The following is a 24322-nucleotide window of genomic DNA, read 5'->3' on the forward strand; positions in this document are numbered from 1 at the left end:
AGTTTTATGTACTTTGCTCCCAGTACAGTAAACAATGATAGTACAGACCTCTCCACTGTGGTCTCTGTAACTCTTGTGTATGGACTGTTTATTTCCATACGGCGTTGAGTTCTTCTCTGTAATCTAAATATTAAAAGTCCATTATTTTGCTTCTCGTCTAATTACATTTTGCAAACCGCACAGCCTCATTAAGAGATTCATTCAACCATTTGTTTACACTCATTCTGTATTTATTTGTAAAAGGTGTTATTACTGGATGACCTGGTAATAAGGTGATCATGAACGAGGCGAGGGAAGAAAACGAGTGAGGGAGAGCAGAGAGTGAGACGCTAAAATATACGTAAAGCAGAACACGACTAATAACATGTGAGTTTAGACCAACATAAACACAGCGACGACTCTTCAGGCTCTTGTAATGTATTCTACTTTCAGAGATAAAATACAATGTAAAGAATATTAGACAACAACAATATCTGTAGGGAATATTTAGGTATTCCTGTAAAGCCGGTTCGTTGGCAAAGGCAATCTTCTTCAGTATAAGTGTAATATGGTCTGTTTTCATTCTGTTTCAACCTTGGTGGCCGACCATAATGTATTAGTATTCTTTGTCGAAGTAAGTGGTTGAGAGCACCCCGCTGGCCTGTCAAGTTCAATGTTGACTTTGTAAAACATTCAAGTTTTGGTCATACAAGAAGAGAAATAACAATATTAAGTATCGTTCTCCCAAATTGAATTATGTTCTTAGTGCTGTTGAGGGAGGGTGGGTAAAAATCACCATTTAATCCGATATAGTAAATTAGATGGCTAAAATAAAACTTAATTACCATTTGTGATGGGGGATTACGTTTACCTGGTGATACGTAAACACCTCACTGTTATTACCCATAATTACACGCACGATGGCCCGGCTGAGGGTCCACCAATGAGGCGACAAATATTGCACCAACGATACGGCTTTTATCGATTAGGCTAGATTTTGTTTTTATCTTTCTTTCCTGGCAAAATTTTCTCTGGTGATGTTTTCATGTTACAAAAAATCTTTCCTTCATTTAATAATAATTTAATTGGCTATACATCTATATTAAGCGTGTAAGATATATAGCAACTTGCCTAAAGACATAACACCCGAGTCTTCCTCCGCCACCCTGGCTCACATACTCAAGTTCACACAGGATTTATGACACAATCCCGCTTTATTCCTGGTTAAATCACACACGCCGGACCCATATCTCGGATGACTCGGCTCCTTATAACTTGACGTGTCACTCGTGCACGCAGCTGGGGGGACGGCTCTAAAATCGTTATGGGAGAGCCGGAAAGACGGGTAAACAGGCTATATCTCTCACAAACGATATCTGGCGATGGTTATGGCCAGCTCAGGAATGTCATGTTTCTCACCGCGTTTCTTAGGATGCTACGCTGCAGACGCTAGGTGATATGACCCCCAGCACACCAGCCATCCACCACGTCTCCAAAACAACCCGGTTCCTACCTGAGAGTGGCATATATGTATGTTTCCTATTAGGGATTATGTCGACGTATCGTTCTGAGCACCAAACATTTCAGAGCCTCTACTATTATAATTCTGATACATGGGGAGTCATTACCGTATTATCTTACCTGGCCATAAGTTCAAATCCTTACGGTGGGAAAAAAAAAAGATTTATAAGAAGCATAAAATGTAAGTTCTTTGATATAGTAATTGTGTCAAGATTTCAACTGTCATCACACACCAAGGAAGATTATAGATACTACACCGGTGAAATTATCAAGCAGGATACATTGGTTCTCTCGTGTCGGGAAATAAAATACTTGAAACATCTATACTGATCGAGATGAAAGTAAACAAACCATAAATACGCCTTTCTGATCCCCTTATATCCCAACGTAGGAATATTTTTTCTTGAAAGTCCAGGATTCAATGAACTCTCCACACAGTTAACAGTTGACTGAATCACTGAGGTTTTTATCAACTTCAGGTACTAAATTATGCCGCAAGACGACATCAATAGTGTAATATGTCTCATGAGTGTTGTTGTTTTTCATCGATTTGGGACAATATATGGAGCTTAGAATACCAGTGTGTGTGATGCAATTGACTCCCCCAAGGTGGTACCCCCTCCCGTTCCCCCTTCCCCCTTCCCCCTCCCCCTTCCCCACTGACCACAATATGATAAAAGAGGTTATCCCTGGCTACATGACTGAGGAACCATCTGCTATATACTGTACGCTCTCCTCCTCTACTTAACTTCTTCTTCATCGTCTTTTTTCCTTCACCCTCTCTCAGCTCCTCCGCCTCCGTTCGTTTCCCAGTTCTGCTCTTCCCCTCATTTCCGGCCATATATTACCCTCGCTCGATAACATCTCTCTCTCTCTCTCTCTCTCTCTCTCGTGTGTTTCAATTTCGGTTTTTATTTTTCCTCCCCTTCGGTACAATTTTATCATCGCCTCTCATCCACCTGCTTTGTTCTCTCTCTCTCTCTCATCTCTCTCTCTCTCTCTCTCTCTCTCTCTCTCTCTCTCTCTCTCTCTCTCCTCTCTCTCTCTCTCTCTCTCTCTCTCTCTCTCTCTCTCTCTCTTTAATCTTCTCCCCCGTTTTGGTACAATTTTCTTATTTTCCATCCACTTGCTTCATTTCCTTGTTATTTTCTCCTTCATCACCCTCACTAATTTTCCTTGTGCATTTTTCCTCACGTTCTTTCCTCTCCTTCCCCTCCTCTCCTCTCCTCCCGCTTTCAATACACTTTTCACTCTGTTTCCCATCCACCTGTTTCGTTCCCCTGTTATTTTCTCCTTGACCTCTCTCTCTCTCTCTACTTCTCTGTCTGTCTGTGTGTGTTTGTCTATCTGTCTCTATCCCTTTCTGTTTATCCCTCTCACTTTCTTTTTCTGTCCCTTTCCCTCACTCCCTCTTTCTTTCAACCCCTCCTCTCCCTCTACCTCACCTCTCCTCCCTCTACCTCCTCTCCTCTCTTTATCTCGCCTTCCTCTCTCTTCCTTCTTTTTCTTTCCTTCCCTTTCTCTCTCTCTCCATCCCTCTCCCTTCCCTCTTTCCCTTTCCACCCCCTCCTCTCCGCTTGTCTCCCCACTCATGTTTCCTTCACTTGGGGAGATAAACGTCGCTAGGAGACTCCTTGAGACTCCGTGGTCACACCTGAGTCTGATGCTTCGTAGATTTCATTTTGCTTTTTTTTTTAATTTTCCCCTCTCTCTCTCTCTCTCTCTCTCTCTCTCTCTCTCTCTCTCTCTCTCTATGTTTTTGTCTATCTGGCTTTATAGCTGTTTACTTTTTTCTTTCTCTGATATGCTGTTTATTATCTATTTTTTGTCATTCCATCTTTAGCTTTGCCTTTCTGTGTCTGTCTGTCTATGTCTGTCTGTCTGTCTGTATATAATGTACAGTTGTGGTAAAAAATTCCCTGACAATATCTGGCCTCTATTTACGGGCTACAAACATGATAAGTTTAAAGCCGGGTGACACTGCTATACAGATTTCTTTATTATCCATTATATCAGTACCTGAATTTGACTGTACCTGTAATAATGTCTGTACTAGTACCTGTAATACTGTCTGTACTAGTACCTATAATCGTATCTGTATCTATAATCGCATATTTCTATAATTATATCTATCTATAATTGCATTTGTATATAATAAGTGTCGTCTCTAAATTGAAAAGAGTGAAATACAGTACAAGAATCCACTAATATAACGTGGTAGAGCTGTAACATGAATACTGTGGTGACTTGAGGATATTTTCCCCTCAGTATGGAGTCGACCAGAGTGAGGGGAGTGAGGGTACTTGAGGGGAGGGGAGAGTGTGTGGCTATGTACTGTACCTCTGGGTGTCAATGTTGGGTCTTCCTCGACAACTTGTAGGGTGTTTTAGTTTTGGGGTGTGTGTGTGTGTGTGTGTGTGTGTGTGTGTGTGTAGTTTTTCATTCACTTTACAATAGATAGAAACTACAGCTATAATGAATTTTAGCCATTTTTATATCATCTCTCTCCGTACCGAAGCCCTTTGATGGCGCCTCTCTGCTTCTAAATGAATCCTCAACAGTTTCACATTGGCATATAAATATATTAATAATATCCCTCTTATTTTTTTTTAATAAGTGAAATCTTATTAAATTTAGACTCCTTTGGTAGAAGTTTCTTGAATATTAAATCCAGAGGTAGAGAACGGTTATTCAAGTCCAAAACTTTAGGTTAAAAACTCCTGTAATTAATATTCTGTTGGGGACGGCAGCGAGGTCATCTATGATTGGGAAATAGTCCACGCTCTTCTCCTCCTCCTCCGCCTCCTTCACCCTCTTCGCTTCCCCCTTCTTCTCCGTCTCTCCTCCCTGCCTCCCTCTCCCCTTCACTCATACCCTCCGTTAATCCTCCCTTCTCCTCTTGCTGGTTTATCTACTCTGCTTCTTTTCTTCTTCCTCCTCTCCACTAGACACCCTACTTTCTTCTTCTTCTTCTTCTTCCTTTTAAATTATGAGTATCTTCCCTATCTAATCTCTCCCTCTTTCTCTTCCACTCTTCTATTTTCTCTTCCATTCCCCCTTGCACCAATTCCCCCTCTCTACTTCTCTTCATTCCCCCTCTTTCTCACCATTAATTGTTCCTTTTCACCTTTCACTCTTCTTTTGTCTTTCCCATCCCTTTTCCATTATTTTGCCTGTTTACCTTTCTCTTTTTCCTTCTCCTCTTCCTCATCTTCCTTCCTAACATTTCCCCCGTCCATTTCCCTTGCCTCTTCCCCTTTCATCTTCCTCTTCTATTCTCTTTTCCTTCCCTCTTCATATTCTCTTTTCATTTCTCCTCCTCTTTATTCCTATCCTTCCCATCATTTTCCACCGCCCATTTCCCCCTGCCTCTTTCTCCCTCCCCTTTCCTCCGACTCGTCCTCTTCCTCTTCCCCTGACTCTTCCCTTTCCTCTTCCGTGTACCGTCCGGGTCAGCCCCACAGGAGATGATCGAGACGCCTTAAAGGAAATAGTATTTAAGTGTTTTTTTTGTGTGTGTTTATTTTATCATTATAATGTGTGTGTGTGTGTGTGTGTGTAAATTAATAATAATAATAAACGGTTTATTAATAGAGTTGCAGCCGGTGGCTGAAAAGATACAAACTTACATGTGATTTAGACATAATAATATACATTCAATACATTTACAGGGGTGTACAGTACATAAATCAGGAGTTGTTTATTATTTTAACAATAGATGGGATGGTGCTATTCTTATATCTATCGGTGCGGGCTCTTATAGGCTGAATTTTGTTGTAGTGGCGGACTACGCGAGGTGGGCTGGGGACTGCCCGTGGCAGTAGGTGGAGATGACGAGGATGGTGCAGTAGTCCACTGCCAAACCTTTCTAGTGCTTGGTGGTGGAGGTCATTGAGGGATGGCATTTCCAGGGTGGAGTGAGCGTTGTTGTAGCCTGAGTATTCTGCGCCGAGCATGATTCTGCAGGCCCTCTTCTGTACCTTCTCTAGCTGACGTTGTTGGGTAGAGAGAGTGTGTGTGTGTGTGCGCGCTATTCTATTTATTTTCTTACATTTAGCAAAGCAGACTCTACGATTTATTGTTATTCTAAAACTACAGTCAGATTCTTACATTATGGAAAAGTCATTCCAGTTAATGGTGTAACCCAACTCACTAACAGCTGAACTATCTTGACCATATCTTTTTCTTGGTTAACTGCTATAAGATCTGTCCAAGATAATTCAGTTGTATTAAACATGTTCCGGAGTTGAGTCATACTATTAACTGGAATGATTTATTTGTAGTATAAAAGAAAATATATATTTGTAGTTTTAGAACAATAATCGTACAGTCTGCTTTTATTGAAAAAAAAAAAAAATTCAACATCTTTAGAGGACGACGGTCCCCTGATTTAATCACCTGGTTGGCTGGTCACAATACCTGACCTGACATTGCTCGCGGTCAGTAGCGTGGCCAGGTCACTGTACGGTCGAAGTATACCTTACAGTGCTCTCGTTTTCTGCATTTAACTCCTACGGTGGGGTTTCAGTTCTGGACATTGGACTGCAGCAAGACTCCTCTTAATGATGGCGTCGAATGTGTTGTGGCTTGTGTACCATGCGCTGAGTTTTTTACAAGCAACACCGTGGAGCACGTACCGGCCCACTGTCCTCTCTCCACAGATGTACTCATATTCTGTGTGGATTGTGGCAGCGAGGTGAAGAGCAGTGCCGGTAGGTAGGGCTCAGGGGTGTAGGCGTGTACCTGGGCTGGGTGGAGGGCCCTTACGACCGACGTGCAGCCGGGCAGTCTCTTGTGCTGAGGACGCTTCCTGGAGCATTCCTGTGGCGATGGCGATATTCTCCATGATAGGGTATTTCCAGTGGGATCTTATATATATATATATATATATATATATATATATATATATATATATATATATATATATATATAAAATATGCGTGCCTGTAAAATATTATAGAATATAAAATGGTTAAGGAAAAGTTCTGGAAATCTCATTGATAAGAATTTTAATATTTATGTTAAATTAATCCAGAAACAACTTATAATATGTTTTCAAATAAATTAAAAATGTGTGTAAATAAAAGTCAACGTGAGCGGGAGGGCTAACTCGTCCAGGGGGCAGCTACCCGGGAGAACTTTGAAATATTGGATGTTTTCAGACACACTCTCTTTCATGTTAGAGCTTATGGCAAAGGAAAATTTATAGTTCATCTCAAGACAGTATTATTATAACCATTTATCTGTTATTTCACTGATGTCAGGTTGATTCACTACATAATGAGGACAATAGGTTGACGTCATCTTATAACATCCTACACTATATTCACAACACCGTAAAAGAGAACGACAATACTCAAGGACCTCTGGTGGTGGGGGAGTAAAGTATTGACGAGGAGGAACGAGTATACGACCCTGTTTTTATCTCATACTTCACGCTGGTGCCTTTGAGACCTAGGTAGCCACACACACACACACACACACACACACACACACACACACACACACACACACACACACACATGTGGTGTGGTGGATGTAATCCTAGACAAGGTTCTTGAAACTCCAATAGCACGAGCAGTAGGTATATTCAGTAAGTGTACAAGATTGGGCGTGATAGCCAACCGATACAGGAGCGATTACTAGGGACCCCGGACCGTAGGTAGGCCGAGGCCGATCTGAGGGAAATTAGCTAGCCAGGCAAAGAGAGTTGCTAGACATTCCTAGGACAATAAATGAGGTCTTCTAATTACTCGACTAGCGCGGTACAGACATAGTACATCGGGACATAGTAAATGAACATAGGCATTAGACATAAGCATGGACATCAGACATGCTATAATAATATGTAGTAATACAGACATGTGAATAAATGGTACAATGAATGGTAACAAGAGTCCTGGTGTCAGGCGTGTTCACATATCTTGGTATGTACATATCTATACACCTCCCTCCCCCTTTACGCTCGTAGTGCAATCTCGAGCGGCTACGGACTCTTTTTCCATGAGTCGGGGGGAGCGGCGAGGGACAATGGGAGGATCAACTGACGACCTTCGTTCCTGGTCTGGGCAAGGGGACACAGGGGACGGGGAGGAAGGTTCGTCACTAGAGGATGGCACTGGGCGGAGGTGGCGTCTGTTTCGCCACCACACACGACCACTGGGGAGGCGGACTTGGTACGAACGAGACTCGCCACGGCCCATGACGACCCCGACCTTGTCCCAGCGGTGTGACGTCGGGTCCTGGATTCGTACTTGCTGGCCGACGGCCAACCTGGGAAGGGGGCGGGCTTGGGCGTCATAGTGGCTTGTCACTTGGGCCATCCGGGCAGCCTCACGGCGGTCACACTCGTCCGCCTTGATCTGCCATTCATCTAAGAAGGACTGGGGGTGGGCAGGCACACAAGTACGAAGGGGGCGGCCATACAACACCTGGGCAGGAGAGCGTCCGGCAGGGGTAGGGGTGTTACGGAGTTCCAGTAGGCCCCTGTCGAACTCCTCGCAGTCCAGGTTCCCCGTCGGTGCTGTCTTGAGGATGAGGTATTTTACGGACTTTACCGCTGCCTCGGCGTGGCCATTCGCCTGCGGGTAATGAGGGGAGGTGACGATGTGGTGGACGCCCCAGCGTTCGGCGAAGCTCTTGAACTCGTGGCTATTGAACGGGGGCCCACCGTCGGTTCGGAGGCGGAGAGGCACTCCGACTTCCCGGAAGAAGCAACAAAACATCCGGATGACCCTGGAAGAGGTGGTGTCCCGACCACAGGGAACTACCACGGGCCATCCAGAGAGCCTGTCGGCGACCACCAGGAAAGACTTTCCGGCCACATTAAAGAAGTCGGCGGACACGGACTCAAAGGGCCGCTTTGGGAGGTCATTGCACAGGTACGGCTCTTGTTGCTGGCTGGGCTGGAGTTGCTGGCAAGGCTCACAGGCCTCAACCGTGCTCTTAATATCGGCGTCAATACCAGGCCAGAAGACGGTCTGACGGGCTCTGCGCCTGGTGGCTTCAACGCCGCGGTGGCTGTCATGGAGGCGGGATAAGGTGCGCCGGCGGAGGGCAGCGGGAACGACGATCCTGGGGCCGTACAACACCAGCTCTCCGTCCGCATAGAGGCTATCCCTTAGCTTCCAGAAGGGGAGGGCGGAGGCGTGAATGTCGTAGCGGTTGGTGGGGAATCCAGCGGAGACGTAGTCGAGGAGTTGGACGTATGCCGGGTCTTGAGCGGCGGCGATGCGAAGCTCCTGGAGAGTCCTATCGTCTTCGATGGAGGGCGTCGTCGTCGTCTTGTCAGCAAGAGAAGTGGCTGTGTGTGTCACTAAAGACCGAACGTGAGCGGCGGCCATGGTACAGTCGACTTCATCTTCGGGTGTGGGGCGACTAACAGGGGCTCGGGAGAGGGCGTCTGGTATGCACAGAAGCTTCCCGGCGCGCCACACAGCTGTAAAGACGTAAGGGGCGGTCTTCTCTTTGAGACGTTGGAGGCGAGGATTTTCGATGGCGTCCAACGTGTAGTGATTAAGAATGGGTATGAGCGGGCGATGGTCCGTCATGAGGGTGAAATGCCCAAGGCCGAACAGGTAAAGGCGGCACTTGGCCATAGCCCAGGCGACTGCCAGCATCTCTAGTTCAATGGTGGCGTATCTGGTCTCCGCGTCCGTCAAAAACCTGGAGCCACACTGAACTAAGCACAGTCTACCCTGGCCGTGGTCTTGAAGGAGGGCATATCCGAGGCCGTATAGACGGGAGGCGTCGGTCTGGAGGACCACTGGTAAGGACGGGTCGAAGGGTGCCAGGACTGGTGGTGACAGCAACGCCTTCTTAACATTCCTGAACGCTAGGTCGTGGTCAGGAGTCCAGAGGAAAGAGCGCTTGGGGCTCATGAGGGGGCGTAGAGGTTGGGCTGATGTGGCGATTTTAGGGGAGAAGTCGGCCAGCTGATTTACCAGGCCCATAAATGAGCGAAGGTCGGTCAGGTTCGCTGGAGTAGGGAAGTCCCTGATGGCCTTGACCTTCTCCTCATCAGCTGAGATCCCCTCTGGCGAGATGTTGTAGCCGCAGTAGTTAACTTGGGGGGCGGCGACCACAAATTTATCTTTGTTCAGGGTGATACCATGGGCACGACATCTTGTGAGCATCAGATGAACTCGGTTCAAGTGGGCCGGGAGATCATCGTCGAAGAGCAGGATGTCATCTACGACCTTCACGCAGTTGGTGACACCCTGCAGAGCCATATCCCCACGGAGGCAGTACGCATCCCCCGTTGCTGCGAAGCCCATGGGTCCGCGGCAGTGTTGGAAGCGGCCGTAGGGCGTGATGAATGTAGTGAGGTGGCGATCTTCTTCCGCCAGGTCGACTTGCCAGTACCCATGTAGTGCATCCGCCGTGGTAAAGAACTTTGCAGACGGGGTGACGCTGCGGACTGCTTGGATGGGCGTAGGCGATGGATGGGCGGGACGGGAGACCTGCGAGTTGAGATGGGTGAGGTCCACTGTGATGCGAACACCTACAGGCTTGGGTGCCAAGACCATAGGGTGGCACCACTCGGAGGGCTCCTCACCGGCGTGTCTGATGATCCCCTGCTGCACCAGAGAATCGAGCTCCGCCTTCACCTTGTCCCGTATGGCAAAGGGGATAGGCCTGGGTGTGTGGATGGCGAAAGGCGTCGCGCCAGGCTTGAGGTGGATTCTCATCGGGGGGCCTGTCATCTTCTTGAGCGGCGTCTTCTGGAGGTCGGGCTTGGAGACAAGGACGTCGCTGAACTGACGAAAAAAGAACTCCCGGGCGGCAGCAGGTGTGGTCATGGCTGAAACAGGTATCTCTGCACACCTGTTGAGGTGTGTCACAGCGAGGATGGGCTTTGGGAACTCGGATGAGACGATGGCCAAGTCCTGACAATGGCCACATGACAAGAGAGGGGTTTGGATGCCCTCATGGACGTGGACTGTGGCAAGGCAAGACTTGGGACCGAGCTGTAGTGTTGCCTTGAAGCAACCCAAAGGTGGAGACATCGGGGACCCGTCCGCTGTGAGCACGTCGTTCATGGCTGTGGGTGACAGGCTACTCCTGGGGATGTTGAGGGCGTCCAGGTGTGTTGGTCCAATCACCGTGATGTCCGCGCCCGTGTCAGGTATCATCAGGAGGTTGGAAGAGTTGGTACCGTAGGACAGACGAACATTGACGGGCTTGGGGGACCTGTCACTCGAGGTATCATCCACGCGTCGGCATCCTTTGTTATTCTTGGGAGACGGTGGTGTGGACGTTCTGTCGGGCTGTGAAGAGACGTTTTGACCTGGAGATGGAGGCTTCTTGGTGGACCTGCAACACTTGGCGAAGTGTCCTTGCTTGTTGCAAGCGTTGCATGAGGCCTTGTTGGCAGGACATCGAGGTGTGCGGGGCCAATGGCCTTGAAACCCACAGTTTCGACATGTACTATCAGCCGCAGGGCACTTTCCTGGACCATGCTGGTGCTGACAGTTTCTGCAGGATTCGGGAGAAGAAACTGGTGACTGTGACGGGGGCTGTGGAGAGGACGTCGTCTGCATCTGGCGTTGATTCCTCTTGTAGGTGGAGACGGCGTGGACTTGAGATGGCGATGAGTGTATAGCTGAGGCAGCCTCTCTTGTGGCCTCATACGACCTGCAACAGGTGACGAAGTCGGTGAGGGAAGAGGCGGCGTCGAGGGTGAGGAGTTTCTGAAGCAGGTCCTCGTCACGTACACCCATCAGCAAGATCATCTTGAGCTGGATCTCAGCACAGGTTACAGGATCGCCTGTACATAGGTCCACCTCGGTTGCTAGGTCCTTAAGTCGTGCATAGAAGTCTGAGAATGATTCCCCAGAAGCTTGTTTGCAGGATAGCAGTTCCCTACGACGCAAAGCTTCATTGCGGAGGCCACGGAAATGACTCTGCAAGGCGTTTAAAACCTCTGTCACTGACCTGGGGGAGTCAGGGGGGATGGCTAGCGTGTGCTCTAGGAGGCGTTGAACATCGAGGGAAATGCACGATCTTAATTGGATGAGTTGTTTATGAGGGGGCATTCGGTAGAGGTCAGACATAACAGCAAAGTCTTCGAAACGACGTCGCCATTGACGGTATACTTGATATGTTGCATCAGATTGAAGAGGTGGGGGACTGGGAACTGAAGACTTGCTGTGCAGGGGTGTACTCGAGACGGCAGGCGGTGGAGGAGGCACGGAGAGGTCGACGAGAGTTGAGACTGGAACGGGTGGTTGAGAAGACACTGAGGCATACCTAGGGGAGATAGGTGACGTGTGAGGAGGCGTTGTCTGAAGGATAGATGAAGAGGCTGAAGCTGGCGAATTGGTTGTGGCAGCTGGTGAAGTCGTCCTCGTTGCCAGCAATTCCAATAGGTCCAGGAATTTGCGGTTATCAGCTTGGTGTTGTTGTTGAAGTTGAAGGCGGTAAGCTGATTCCTCTGACTGTCTTGACAATTCCTCTTGACGTCGTTTTTCCTCCTCTAATTGACGTCTTTGGGCTTCCTTCTCTTGAGAAACTTGTAGGAAGTGGATTAACTGACGTATATCCTGGCTCCCATCCTTTGAATTTGGCGCGCCCGGCGTGTGAGGCGTGAGGGGGGGTGGGAGGGTCTGTGAGGCGTCGTCTTCCTCATAATCCTCATATAAATTTCCCAGCAAATCGTCGTGGTCAGACATCTCGTGCTTGGTATTGTTGCGATGGGAAAGACAAGGAGAATAAGGTGAAGTGCTATATTTTCGCCAATGGATTTGCTTAAGTGCAGGAACTGGCTGGCAAGTAAAAGAGTACTGACTGTAATATTTGTGAAGTGAGAGGAGGCGGCTAGCGGCGGTGTATTCCTCCGCGCGCCCGGGCGAGATGCTGGTGGTAAGGGGACGCGGGCAGTGGCTTGCGAGCCTCCGTGGATGGGGGGTGTATGCCGGAAGTGCTGTCTTGGAAACTGGGCTGAAGGCGTGTCTGCTACCTGTAGGGCCGCAGAAACATAGCAAAGAGACATGAAAGGCACTGCACTTCACTTAGGGCACTTCACAAGGTCACAAAGCACTTTAAATCCAGGGGCACTGTGGAGTATATCTTCTGGGCGGGAAACACGAGGCCGGAAACAGACGGGGCCGGCTCTTAAGGCTTGTAAACTGTCGTGTTGGAGCTACTCATCTGCGCCATGTGGTGTGGTGGATGTAATCCAGGACAAGGTTCTTGAAACTCCAATAGCACGAGCAGTAGGTATATTCAGTAAGTGTACAAGATTGGGCGTGATAGCCAACCGATACAGGAGCGATTACTAGGGACCCCGGACCGTAGGTAGGCCGAGGCCGATCTGAGGGAAATTAGCTAGCCAGGCAAAGAGAGTTGCTAGACATTCCTAGGACAATAAATGAGGTCTTCTAATTACTCGACTAGCGCGGTACAGACATAGTACATCGGGACATAGTAAATGAACATAGGCATTAGACATAAGCATGGACATCAGACATGCTATAATAATATGTAGTAATACAGACATGTGAATAAATGGTACAATGAATGGTAACAAGAGTCCTGGTGTCAGGCGTGTTCACATATCTTGGTATGTACATATCTATACAACACACACACACACACACACACACCAGGAGGAAAAAGAGAAGATGGATGAAGAGGAAATTGGGAGCGATGCGAGACAGGAGATTCATCTGACCAGCAGCCAGAGGTGTTCTCTCTTCACCTATATCACTCACTCTTACTCTTGTCTCCCTCTTGTATGTTTGTCTTCCTCTTCCCTACCCATCAGATTTTCCTTGTATCCTCACGTCTTTGTAGTTGTTTACTTATTTCTTCATTTCCTATATTGTTTTTCCTCCTGACTAACCACACTATTGTTTTCTAATTTTGTTTGTTTTCTCAATTCTCTTCTCTTTTTTTTCTTCATCTGTTTTATAGTTAATGTTTACGGTTTTGCTTTTCCTTATTTTCCTTAGTCCGTTTCTTTTACTCTTTGCTGTTCCTCTATCTCTCTTTAACTGTCATCGCTTCTCTCCCCATTTCATTCCTCTAAGCTTCTCTTTGTTCAATCACTGACAGCAGAAGTGAACAACCATTTTAGTTGAGCACCTCACTGGGCGTCGTACTGAGGGAAGACGATAAAAAAAATGTGATGTGTTGGGGGAGGAGGAGGAGGAGAAGAAGAGGGAACGGAAGAGGAAGATAGGAGGGAGGGAAGAAGGTCATTGTTAAAGCAAATTGGGTAACTTGAAAAAAAATATGGATAATGGCGCATCAACCTCGAGAGAGCAATGTACTAAGACCAATAATCATACTGTTAAATAAATGTTATATGTGATTTATTCTCATTCCCTTCCTCTTTTTCTTTTAGTCTTTTACTAAACACTAACAACTTTCTTAATTTCCGAGAGGTCACTAGATTTTTTCCCTTAAACAAAAAAACATTTAATGATACTTGACGGCTGGAGGCTCTCCAGAACAACAATGTATGAGAACCTTCACACAACATATCGTCTACCACTGTGTATTTTTTGTTATCATAAAATATCAATATCCAAATAGATCCCGTAATCTTAACACCCGCTTCTCTCGAGTCGTCATCTAGTTCCCGTGACATTAGAGGAGGTTATCACTTGTATATTATCACTCAGTCGAATTTCTACTCGTTATCTGACGCCACTTGTAATTATACTGGAGGAGCAGATAGTTTTTCCTTTACTACTGTCACTAAGTCAGCCCCTAGTTACATTTTTATTAGGAAGGACGCATTTTTGTCCACTGTTACATGTGAGTGTTATATACGGAGGTCGACAAGAATAAAAGGTTTAGTCTGTAGTCTTGTGATATGACTCCATCATGAACTGTGATTGGAATGGTTTTTACGAAAAAGTACTAGTCGCCTACACTTATAACTGGTACAGTGACTGGTGCGTTTTGTGATAGGTGGCGACTCTGTGTAATGCTTATCTAGCATCCTTAGTCTGGCTACTATAACTAACTTCCTTAGGGGTCATTCCGGGAGTTTTAATACGATGTAAACAAACACAGAGATGCTACATCTCACAAAACGTGCCAGCAACTGTACCAGGTATAGGTGCAGGCGACTGTATACAAGGCACTTCCCTGAGACACTCCATGTTAATGTTATGCGAGGCGCTGCTCTTCGACAGGATCCACTTGTTCCCTACTAGCGGTACTACTTTACTCTAGGCCCTGAGTCTAAGGTGCTGGTCTTAGAAAAATGGTCTTACCGGTCCTTTGTCAATGGTAGTTTATCGGTAGCGTGGCCGAGCGGTCTAAGGCGCTGGTTTTAGGCACCAGTCTCTTCGGAGGCGTGGGTTCGAATCCCATCGCTGCCAGTAAAATTTTGGCGTCTTTCCTTAAACGTTAGAGAAAGAATCCAAAATTCGTTGGCAGCGGTGGGATTCGAACCCACGCCTCCGAAGAGACTGGTGCCTAAAACCAGCGCCTTAGACCGCTCGGCCACGCTACCGATAAACTATAAGTAATAAAAGAGTAGTAAGATAATTTTTCTAAGGCTGTACGAATGATAGATGCCAAAGATATGGTCAGCACCTCATCGTGGTTGTCATCGTCGTTATCTTGTCCAGTTTTTTGCGTTTAGCGTTTTTGTTATAATTATTGTCTAAAACTTTTTTATTACCTTACAAACTCTGAAATGAGAGCGAGGTGTTATAGGACTCTTCTTTCTAAACCATTTTTCAGTTACTTGCTTACTCTTCTATTATCATGTCCCTGAAGCCTTTTCCTCTCTCCATGTAAATAGTCGGTGTAGTTGATAAATTACTCCCTCGTTATTTTTTAGCATCTCAGGGATCAGTTATTGAGGACAGAGCACCAGAAGAGAACTACAGAACTACAGTAAAAGAGAGAAATGGAAGATAACTGTAGGAGAATGTTGAAAATAAAAACAACAGTAGTAAAAAAAAAAATGACTTCAAGGAATGACAGCTGGAAGGGGGGCAATTGGCCTGGACGAGGGAACAGCTTCATACTATATACCGCCTTCCAGCTTGAGGTTCCCACACTGACCCTCGAGTCTGGTGGACCAAACCTGTCCCTCCCTGTCCTGCCCCCTCCACCACCCCCCCCCACCCCCTTCGTCTCTCCTCTTGTTTTGGCTGAACCTTTCACCCCTTAAACATTAATTCAACCATTTTATTTAGAACAAAAAATATATAAAAATCATAATTTATCACCTGTCAAAACTTCCCGAAAACCAAAGAAGTCGATTTTTTTTTGTATTGAGTAAAAATCTGTGTTCACGTAAGAAGAAAAATGAACCCAACACCCCACAGGGTCTCGGCCCCAAAGTGGAACACGGAAACACAATTTCTGGTTATGTATCTTTCGCCAGGAGGAAGAGATTTATTTCTTTCAGTGTTATCTGGAATCATCTTCATCTGCTCTGAATGAAGCTCCGTTTATTATTATTATTTTTCTGTCTAGTTTCTTCAGTAACCCAAAATTTATTGTATTTAGGATTAAAACAATAAATTGAACCAACTTTGAAATTTTCTTGGGATGTTAACGTATAAGTGAGATAAATGATTATGCTCTTAATTATTATGGCTACGGGGAAAAATTAGCTAATTTGATTAAGTGTCGTCCATCGTACAGCATCCGTCGAGCGTCTCTAAGCTTTGCTCCTACACGATAAATCCACTTGTCATAAAACTTTAATAGGAAGAATCCCTATACGTGTCGCGTCGCTCCGTCATCCAGTGGCAGTAACTCACACACAGTTAACCTGACCTACCTGAACTGTGAGAGGCAGTAAATAAATGTGAGTTATAAAAGTACACAGAGAACAGTGTCCCGCCACAGTGTACACGAGCAGCAGAGCGTCACAACCGGACCACAATGTTTATTTTTCATTTACCTGTTCTGTATTGACATATTTTTATACCTATGTTGTTACTCCTACATAAAGACAAACTGAATAAACAGAACGAATTCGTGAGACTAAACCAATTCTTCATTTCATTAAATTATTACCAAAAGATAAACAACAGAATTATTGTCGCTAGTATATTGACAATGATATTGAAACAGACACAGAGAGCCTGAGGTCTCTTAGTGGTACCTGATATATAATGTACATTTATCTCAAGGAAGTATTATGTAACATTTAGTATCATCTGGAATAGTGCAATAGCATGGTGGTAATAAGAACATGTTACCACGATTATCACTAAGTTATTTATTTATTTTATTTATTTTTTAACATTTATATTATAAGTATATGCACATTTTACAGTGGAGTTGATATACATAAATATGGTAAGTGAGGGAAGCAGTACAACCTGGGTTATATTAAGGTGGAACAAGGGGAGAGAAACAGTCAGGGTCAGGTCTTGACGGCAAATATAAAATTATTGCAATGGTAATTTATATCTACCCACGTGACAATATAATGATATAATAGTTTGCCGTGACAGGGGATAAGAACAGCTCATTTTGCTGTCTGTTTTGCAGGTAGGCTCTAAATTCCTCATGGTGGTCAGGGATGCTCTCTGCAAGATTTTTGCCAACATTAATAAAATTATCATTGAGGTGGTTGGTAATGAGGGAGGTTCTGTTACAACTGAATCATTTATCATAAAAGCTGAGTGGGGGGCCAAAGGTTGGGTGTTCCTGTTCTGAATAGAATTTATGCTATTCCAGGTTTTCTTACTCTCGCCTGATGTTAACTCTAGCTTATTTGTATAATAGCTACGTCTGGCATTTCTAACTGCTTGAGTTACTCTATTTCTGATACTTCGGTAAGCATCACCGAGAGTTAAGGGCTTTTTTGAAAATTTTCTTTGGAGTTTGTGTTTTTCTTTTATCACTTCCTTGATTTCACTTGTAATATAGAGTTTGGAGATAGATACAGTTTTTACGAACTTAGTCTTGAGGGGGGAGCAGTTATCAAAGCAAGCATTGAAAAGGCAAGAAAAGTTACAGCAGATGTGTGTTTTATATTGACCTTGTGTTGACTTGTTTTCCTGATGATTGGCTGTTAACGTTATGGTGAAATATTGATTGCTTTTTTTAATTAAATACTGTTGCTCTGTTTACTTTTACGGAGTTTCTAGTATGTATGTATCTACTAAATATCGGTGTAACTTGTTAATATTAAAATAATTCTCTGTATATTAGAAGACAAAAATCTACTAATAATACTTATCATTGTATCTCCATAATCATCCACGAAAGTACATCTCACCTTTAATTACACTTCAGTATTAATTTGGTAATTTTACTATGATGACTTTACAAAGGACTAATATAAAATCGTTTAGTACAGCTTCATTTATTTTCCCTGAAACAAGAACTCGACGATTACTCATTGCCAACAGCCTCACTCTACCTGCAGATAAACAATAATCATAGGAAGCTTAGTGTTCGTCTCTTGATGAAAACTACATAACCAGACATTGCGTTTCCGTGTTGCACTGTCGGCTGAGGCTCTGTGAGGTGTTGGATTACTTTCCTTACTCAAAGTACGAACAAAATCCTCGGCTTCTGTGGCTTTCGGAAAGTTTGGGCAGAAAACTTGACGCATAAAAATTTCCTTATTTAATTACAGCATTTAAAGTGCGGAGTTATAGCTTAAAGGGTGAGAGATTAAGTAAAGAGCGAGGTGTTAAATGGGGGGTTTCCGGGCACCAGTGTGGGAGAAACGCTTGCTGGAAGGCGGGGGTCTGTCCAGGTCAACTACTGGAAGGCGGGGGTCTGTCCAGGTCAACTACGTCTCCTGGTTACCATCTCCTGCTCTCATCTTTTCCTTTATTCCGTTGTTTTTGTTCAGTTCTCCCTTACATATATTTTCTATTGCCCTGTTTAAGGCCACTGCAGTGTTAACGGAAAAACCCAACTGAAGACGGCGACACCTACTCCATGGACAATAACTCTTCCCTTTTTCGCGGAGACGCAAGCTGCCTTTTGGGCGCGTGTCCCTCCTTCATTCTTATGAATCTAAAATAATTTTACTGAATTCGCTTACAACGGTAGCGTGGCCGAGCGGTCTAAGGCGCTGGTTTAAGGCACCAGTCTCTTCGGAGGCGTGGGTTCGAATCCCACCGCTGCCAGTGATTTTTCTTCTCTTCATCTAAAGAGCTAATTAGGGAACAGGTGTTACATAATGAGAAGTATCGTCTTGCAAATTTACCTAATGGATGTTAGTAACACCAATTAATCGGTATCAGTAAGCTTTGTATCGGCCGATACTGGTACTATACATACAGTATTTTACCCTGTAAATCAGGGGGAACTATATAATGAATTTATGACAATAATGGTGCCCAATACTTAATCAAACAGGTGTCTCAGATCAAGAGTGGAGATCATTGTAAGTGATAAGATACAGTACATGGAGAGTGAGATAAGAAGCATATATATCATGGTACTATACACCCGGGGTCAAATGTTCACTCCCTCCTTAAGTGAAGCAGTATCGACCCCAAATGAGATAAAACAACACACCCACACCAGATGACAGTCAGGGTATAAATCAGTTCGGTGACTCATTCCTGTGACTCAGTTTCAACCACGAGGGAACTAATGTTTGTCCGTGACTGTACATGGTGGAAACTGTTGTAACTTACCCTAAGATCACAGTAACTTATAATATATGAACTTCGACAGATGACAAGAACTGGATCAGAGGTAAAGATACTATTGCTATCGAGTATTGTCAGACACTGTAGACTAAAGTGTACCAAATCAGTCAGTGAATCTACCCGGTATCAGCTTCCCCACCACCAAGAGGAAGTAAATTAATTCCTCAGTTTCAAAAATGGAAAGAGACATTAAACCGAAGAAAAAAAATTGGAGTAGAAAAAACAGTTATTCTGGGAGGTCGGAGCTACAAGTTAAGGTAAATTTATCCTCACAGATTTACCAGGGAATCTTTCACTTTCGGAGGCTGAAAATAAAGTCAAGAAAGTATTTTATCAGGAATACATTATACACTATCTCTGTATTCTATTCTCGTTGAAATGAAAACGAGGAAATGATTTAAGATTCTTTCACCAGACTCTACACACTTGAGAGCTTATCAATATAGTTTAGCTTTTCTGTATTTTATTATGGTTACTTCAGGTTGTTATGCTCCTTCAGTCACTATGTTTAGTACGGGATGATAATTGTGTAGAGGGAAGGGAGACCGAAATTAATTCCTATCATAATTACATCACATTAGCCCCTCTCCCCATTTACGTGAGCTAATCAAGTTATCCAGAGTGAGCGAGTGCTGATCAGTTTGTGCCCAGATATTATGAAGTTATCTTTAGAATAATGATCAAAAGACTACAGAATCACCCTTTAATACTCATGATTTATTCAACTGCTCTGACAAAACACACTACCGTGCCCCTGAAAACGATTAAGAAATTTTACCGAGTTCCTCTTACAGTATCGTTCTGTGAGGCTTTCTCTCGTATATACCTGTATGTGTTTGAGTCAGGCTACACCAGGTAACATGTAGTCTGCCTCTTCCCCTCCCATTACGATTCCCCTCATGACCTGTAGTAGGAAGTATACATTCACCATACCATTTACATATCCTTTATGTGTTTGGTGATCTTCAACCACACTGAAGTTGCCACAGTTGATGCCACACAAACAATGGACTTGTATTAAGATTCTCATCTCTTGCGTCCTGTTATTGGTATTGCGTCTCATACATAAACATTCTTGCCAGTGTATATTATTTCATCCTCATACAGAAGTTGTTCGGTTTAGATATCCCAGCAATTTTCTGTGTTGTCTCCCATTCTCAGCTGCTTGCATAACACACACACACACACACTCACCAGTAAGGCTCCCTCACCATCCTAGAGGGTATCCAATCTAATACTACACACCCTGGTGAACACTGGGTATGGCCTCACACCCATCCTCCCCTTATATCTCTACATCATCATCCTCTTCCTCCTCCTCCTCCTCCACTGCTCTTTCCATCATTATAATCAAGACAATTAATATATTTACCCAATATTTCACGTGTGTTTCTTCCCCTTCCCTTTTGCACCGATTGAATTATGGTCATGTGATCATCTTACTTGTCTCCTTGTGTGCTTCTAGACGGTGGACCCTTGAGTGTGCACGACGATGCAACAGCTGTTAAAGTGGGATTTTTTTTCTGCCAATTCTACTTTTATTATATTATGATTTCTTCGTTAGCAAGAATTAGTTTTTCTATCTGATTATCTGTATAACTTTGGTAAATACTCTTGATATGGCATCCTGAGACTAAATTCATCTAAAATTTGCTATCGGGACGTCTATGTGCCGCTGCTTCCCTGACAGAGAAACACTTTTTCTCTACATTGCCCTCCCTCTCTCTCTCTCTTCCTGGCTGTCTTTCCTAGCTCTCTTTCTCTCTTTCCTTTTACTTCTTTCTCTTTGAGTTATACACTAATAGTCTGTCAATCTTATTTGCTCAGTATTCGTGTCATCATCCTTTTAATTTATATGTGTGCAGCCTCCAGCTCTGCCCACACACTCCTCTCACATCACCTGGCAATCCCCACCTCATCCTCTGCTCACATTCTCACACCTCTGTCTACAACATTCACATGTGATCTCTCTCCCTCACCACCACCACCACCACCTGTGTTTTTGTTTTTTGATAGCATCTCATTTTGATTTTAAATATATTGGCGGTTTTTTTTTTTTTTTACTTTAGCAAATCTTCTTAATGGTAAAGATATTAACAATATGAAAGTTACATGGATTTTTACTCTGCACTTTTACCACCAACGAAAATATATGCTTCTTTACTATAATATCCTGAAGTCCTTCACAAATTGCATGTAGTTCAGACAGCGTGAATGAGGTGTTGTTACTAATTCTTTTACAAACTGTTTCATGTGCATAACACTCATTGATAAGATATTCCCTTTTGTAAACAACACATCCTGCTTGAACCTTACTTAATACAACAGTTTTATGGGCGACCGTCACGTGTGTTCAGTCCTCACTTAACATTGGTTTTAGAGGTTCGGAATAATTATTAAACTATAAAGTACAAGACATAACCTTTGCTCATAATCATTTTATCGTACCTGCATGTGATGTTACCTGTCTATTAGAAACACCTGTTGTATGTTGTGGTATAGTAATGGGTTATAAGTTGCATTTACCGATGAGATCTTGGACAGGTGTTTGACAGTAACGTAACAACTGCACTGTAAATCTTTTGGTGTCCGATCGTTGAGAAAATCAGGATTTGAGTCACAGGAAGAAGTATGTAGTAGTGTGTGTGTGTCTCTCCACACACTAAATCTAAAACTTTACAGTAATATCACTGCCACATTAGTTACAAGATCCATAACCTCATTCTAAAGTTACTACAGCAACACAGAGGAACAATTTTTATTACCTTGTCTTCAAACTAACTGATTTTCACCGGTAGCGTGGCCGAGCGGTCTAAGGCGCTGGTTTAAGGCACCAGTCTCTTCGGAGGCGTGGGTTCGAATCCCACCGCTGCCAGAAGGTTTTTATTTTATCATGAAGGTCATCCTGTATCCCTTGGGTTAAAAGGCTCTGGCAGCGGTGGGATTCGAACCCACGCCTCCGAAGAGACTGGTGCCTTAAACCAGCGCCTTAGACCGCTCGGCCACGCTACCATTAAAGGGTTATGAGATTGAAGACATTGTAATAAGAATTGTTCCTTCATTCGCTGGTGTAGTCATTGGGTTCCCATGTTGGTCACCTCTTCCTCCTATACCACCGTTGGGGTCTTGGAGCTCTGTAAGCATGTCTGCCTGATGCGGGGCTCCACAGCAGATTTTACATTCAGGGTTTACTCCTGTAGCCTTATACCTACCAAGGTTAATCCACAAGGTAGCGGGGCAGTGGTTGGTAGGCGCCAGGACGTGTCCACATGCCAGTGGGTTTTATGCGCCGTCTCTCTAGGGCCCACTGCTGCTCCGGGATCCCCTGCTGATCTAACCTGGAGCCACGAGGCATCCCAGTTACAGTGTGTTCCCACGATGAGGCACAGCAGGAGTCTGTGTACTGGCAGAGGAGGACTTTTACAAGTTGCTTCCTTGTTCACCACGAGGGCTAGCCAGCGGCGGTAGCTGAAAGCGAGAGGGAGCAAGCAGTGCTTGCACCTTAACACTAACATAATGCTGCCACACTAGATGCATTACTGCACCCTGTGCTCACACACACACACACACAGATGCCACTGAACTCACGTACACTAAAGAATAAAAGTCATCAAGAGTAAATGAAGATGAATTAGAGAGAGAAAGAGAGAGATAGAGAGAGAAACGATGTCTGATAGACATGGGAACGTAAAAGAATGGAAGATGGGAGAAGACGAGTTTGTATAAGAGAAAGAGAAGCAGAAGAAGTCTGAAACATAATTTAGAATCAAGATGAAAGATGAGAAGGGAAAAGAAGGAGGAGGAAAAGAAAAAAGAAGAAAACTAAAAACGAAAGAAGGTAGAAGAAGGATAAGGAAGAGAAAAAAAGAAGAAGGGGGCATGAAATGAAGAAGAAGATAAGGGGAAGAAAAAGAATGACAAGAGGAGAGAGAATGAGCAAAAGGAAGAGAGGACCGGGAGAAGGAGGAGAGCCAAGAAGAGAGAGAGAGGAAGAAGGAGAGAACGCGACACAGCTGACCAATATATCTCACCGCCCCACAATGACGTTACCTCAAAGGCTGTGCCACTTGGACCAGAATGGGAAAGTTTTAGTGAAAATTATCGGCTTTTATCTCGTCCCTGGCTGTTCCCACGTCTTCTCCTCCTCCTACCAGTGATGTGTAGTACGTATCAAGGCCTTCATATGAGGAGATTTATCCTTCCTTGTATTAAAAACTTAACCTAACCTAACCTAACCTAACCTAACCAGCTTCGTGAAGGAATTTAGCTCGCTGAGGTAGCCAATAGCCATCCAGTTGATGCCCGTACTATATAAATGAAGAGATTAATGGTTTGATATATTTTTTTGGAATTTTCGTTTGTTATTATTTTTATTTTCAAGGATACCAATTTGTGGTACCTAAAGTTTGTTTCAGTATTAAAGGAATTATTAATTTGACTCATGCTTAGAATTTTCGGTAAATTATTCCCATGTTAGTAAATAATGAGATCAAACTGCTGCTAACATTACCCGCACTAACGATGTTACTACACATTTTACTGTTAATATTTCATCTTTATTATTCTGCACACTGTCTGTTTGTTGTATTTACTTTATGTTTTATCTTTATCTTTCTTCATATTTGAGACACGAGAGGAGGTTAGCTTTCATATTATTATGTTAGGTCGGACAAACTAACTCATTATCTTGCCGTATTAAAAATAATGGAGGAATGATATCAAATAATTATGTTGGTGCCATCATTAGACGATCTGACTAAATACTTTTTACTGTTAATATATTTCTCCTAAATAACAGATCTTCCACTATTAATTATTAGAGTTGATACAAAGATAAACAATGGTGAACGAGGGGGAAAAAGTTATAAAAGTTCACTTAAAACTTTCTCAATTCAAAGTATCTCGGTAAAGTCTTTAGTAGAGGAGCTTAAAGTTTATTTAAGACTCGGGTTTGTCACTGTCTGGTGAGGGACTTTCACAAGTAGTTGAGACCATCGTCGGAAGGGTATTTATGGTCGGTAGTTGTGTGTTCCTGAGTGACTCAAGAAGTACAGTCAGGGAAAAAAGTTCTGTCAGTTCGCCGTCCCATCCATGAACCCTGAGACTCATGAACCTGCGAATCCGAGACATCACGCGACTCAGTGCACACCTATGGACCCAACAACGTGTGGTGTCTCGGATTCACAAGTTCATGAGTCTCAGGTCGGGGGACTGAC

General features: G+C 44.1%; 5 non-coding genes across 5 annotated transcripts; 3 read left to right on the forward strand and 2 right to left on the reverse strand.

The window, feature by feature from the left end:
• The first annotated feature begins 14755 nt into the window (after positions 1-14755).
• Positions 14756-14837, forward strand: Trnal-uag. The gene has a single exon. It is a non-coding gene; the product is annotated as a tRNA-Leu (tRNA).
• Positions 14838-14889: 52 nt separating this feature from the next.
• Trnal-uag lies at positions 14890-14971 on the reverse strand. Its single transcript has one exon. It is a non-coding gene; the product is annotated as a tRNA-Leu (tRNA).
• A 3522-nt stretch (positions 14972-18493) lies between these two features.
• On the forward strand, positions 18494-18575 carry Trnal-aag. Its single transcript has one exon. It is a non-coding gene; the product is annotated as a tRNA-Leu (tRNA).
• A 3324-nt stretch (positions 18576-21899) lies between these two features.
• Trnal-aag lies at positions 21900-21981 on the forward strand. Its single transcript has one exon. It is a non-coding gene; the product is annotated as a tRNA-Leu (tRNA).
• A 55-nt stretch (positions 21982-22036) lies between these two features.
• On the reverse strand, positions 22037-22118 carry Trnal-aag. The gene has a single exon. It is a non-coding gene; the product is annotated as a tRNA-Leu (tRNA).
• Positions 22119-24322: the final 2204 nt, after the last annotated feature.

Source organism: Homarus americanus, unplaced genomic scaffold (genome assembly GCF_018991925.1).
Source record: "Homarus americanus isolate GMGI-L3 unplaced genomic scaffold, GMGI_Hamer_2.0 scaffold6392, whole genome shotgun sequence".
NCBI classification, from domain to species: Eukaryota; Metazoa; Arthropoda; class Malacostraca; order Decapoda; family Nephropidae; genus Homarus; species Homarus americanus.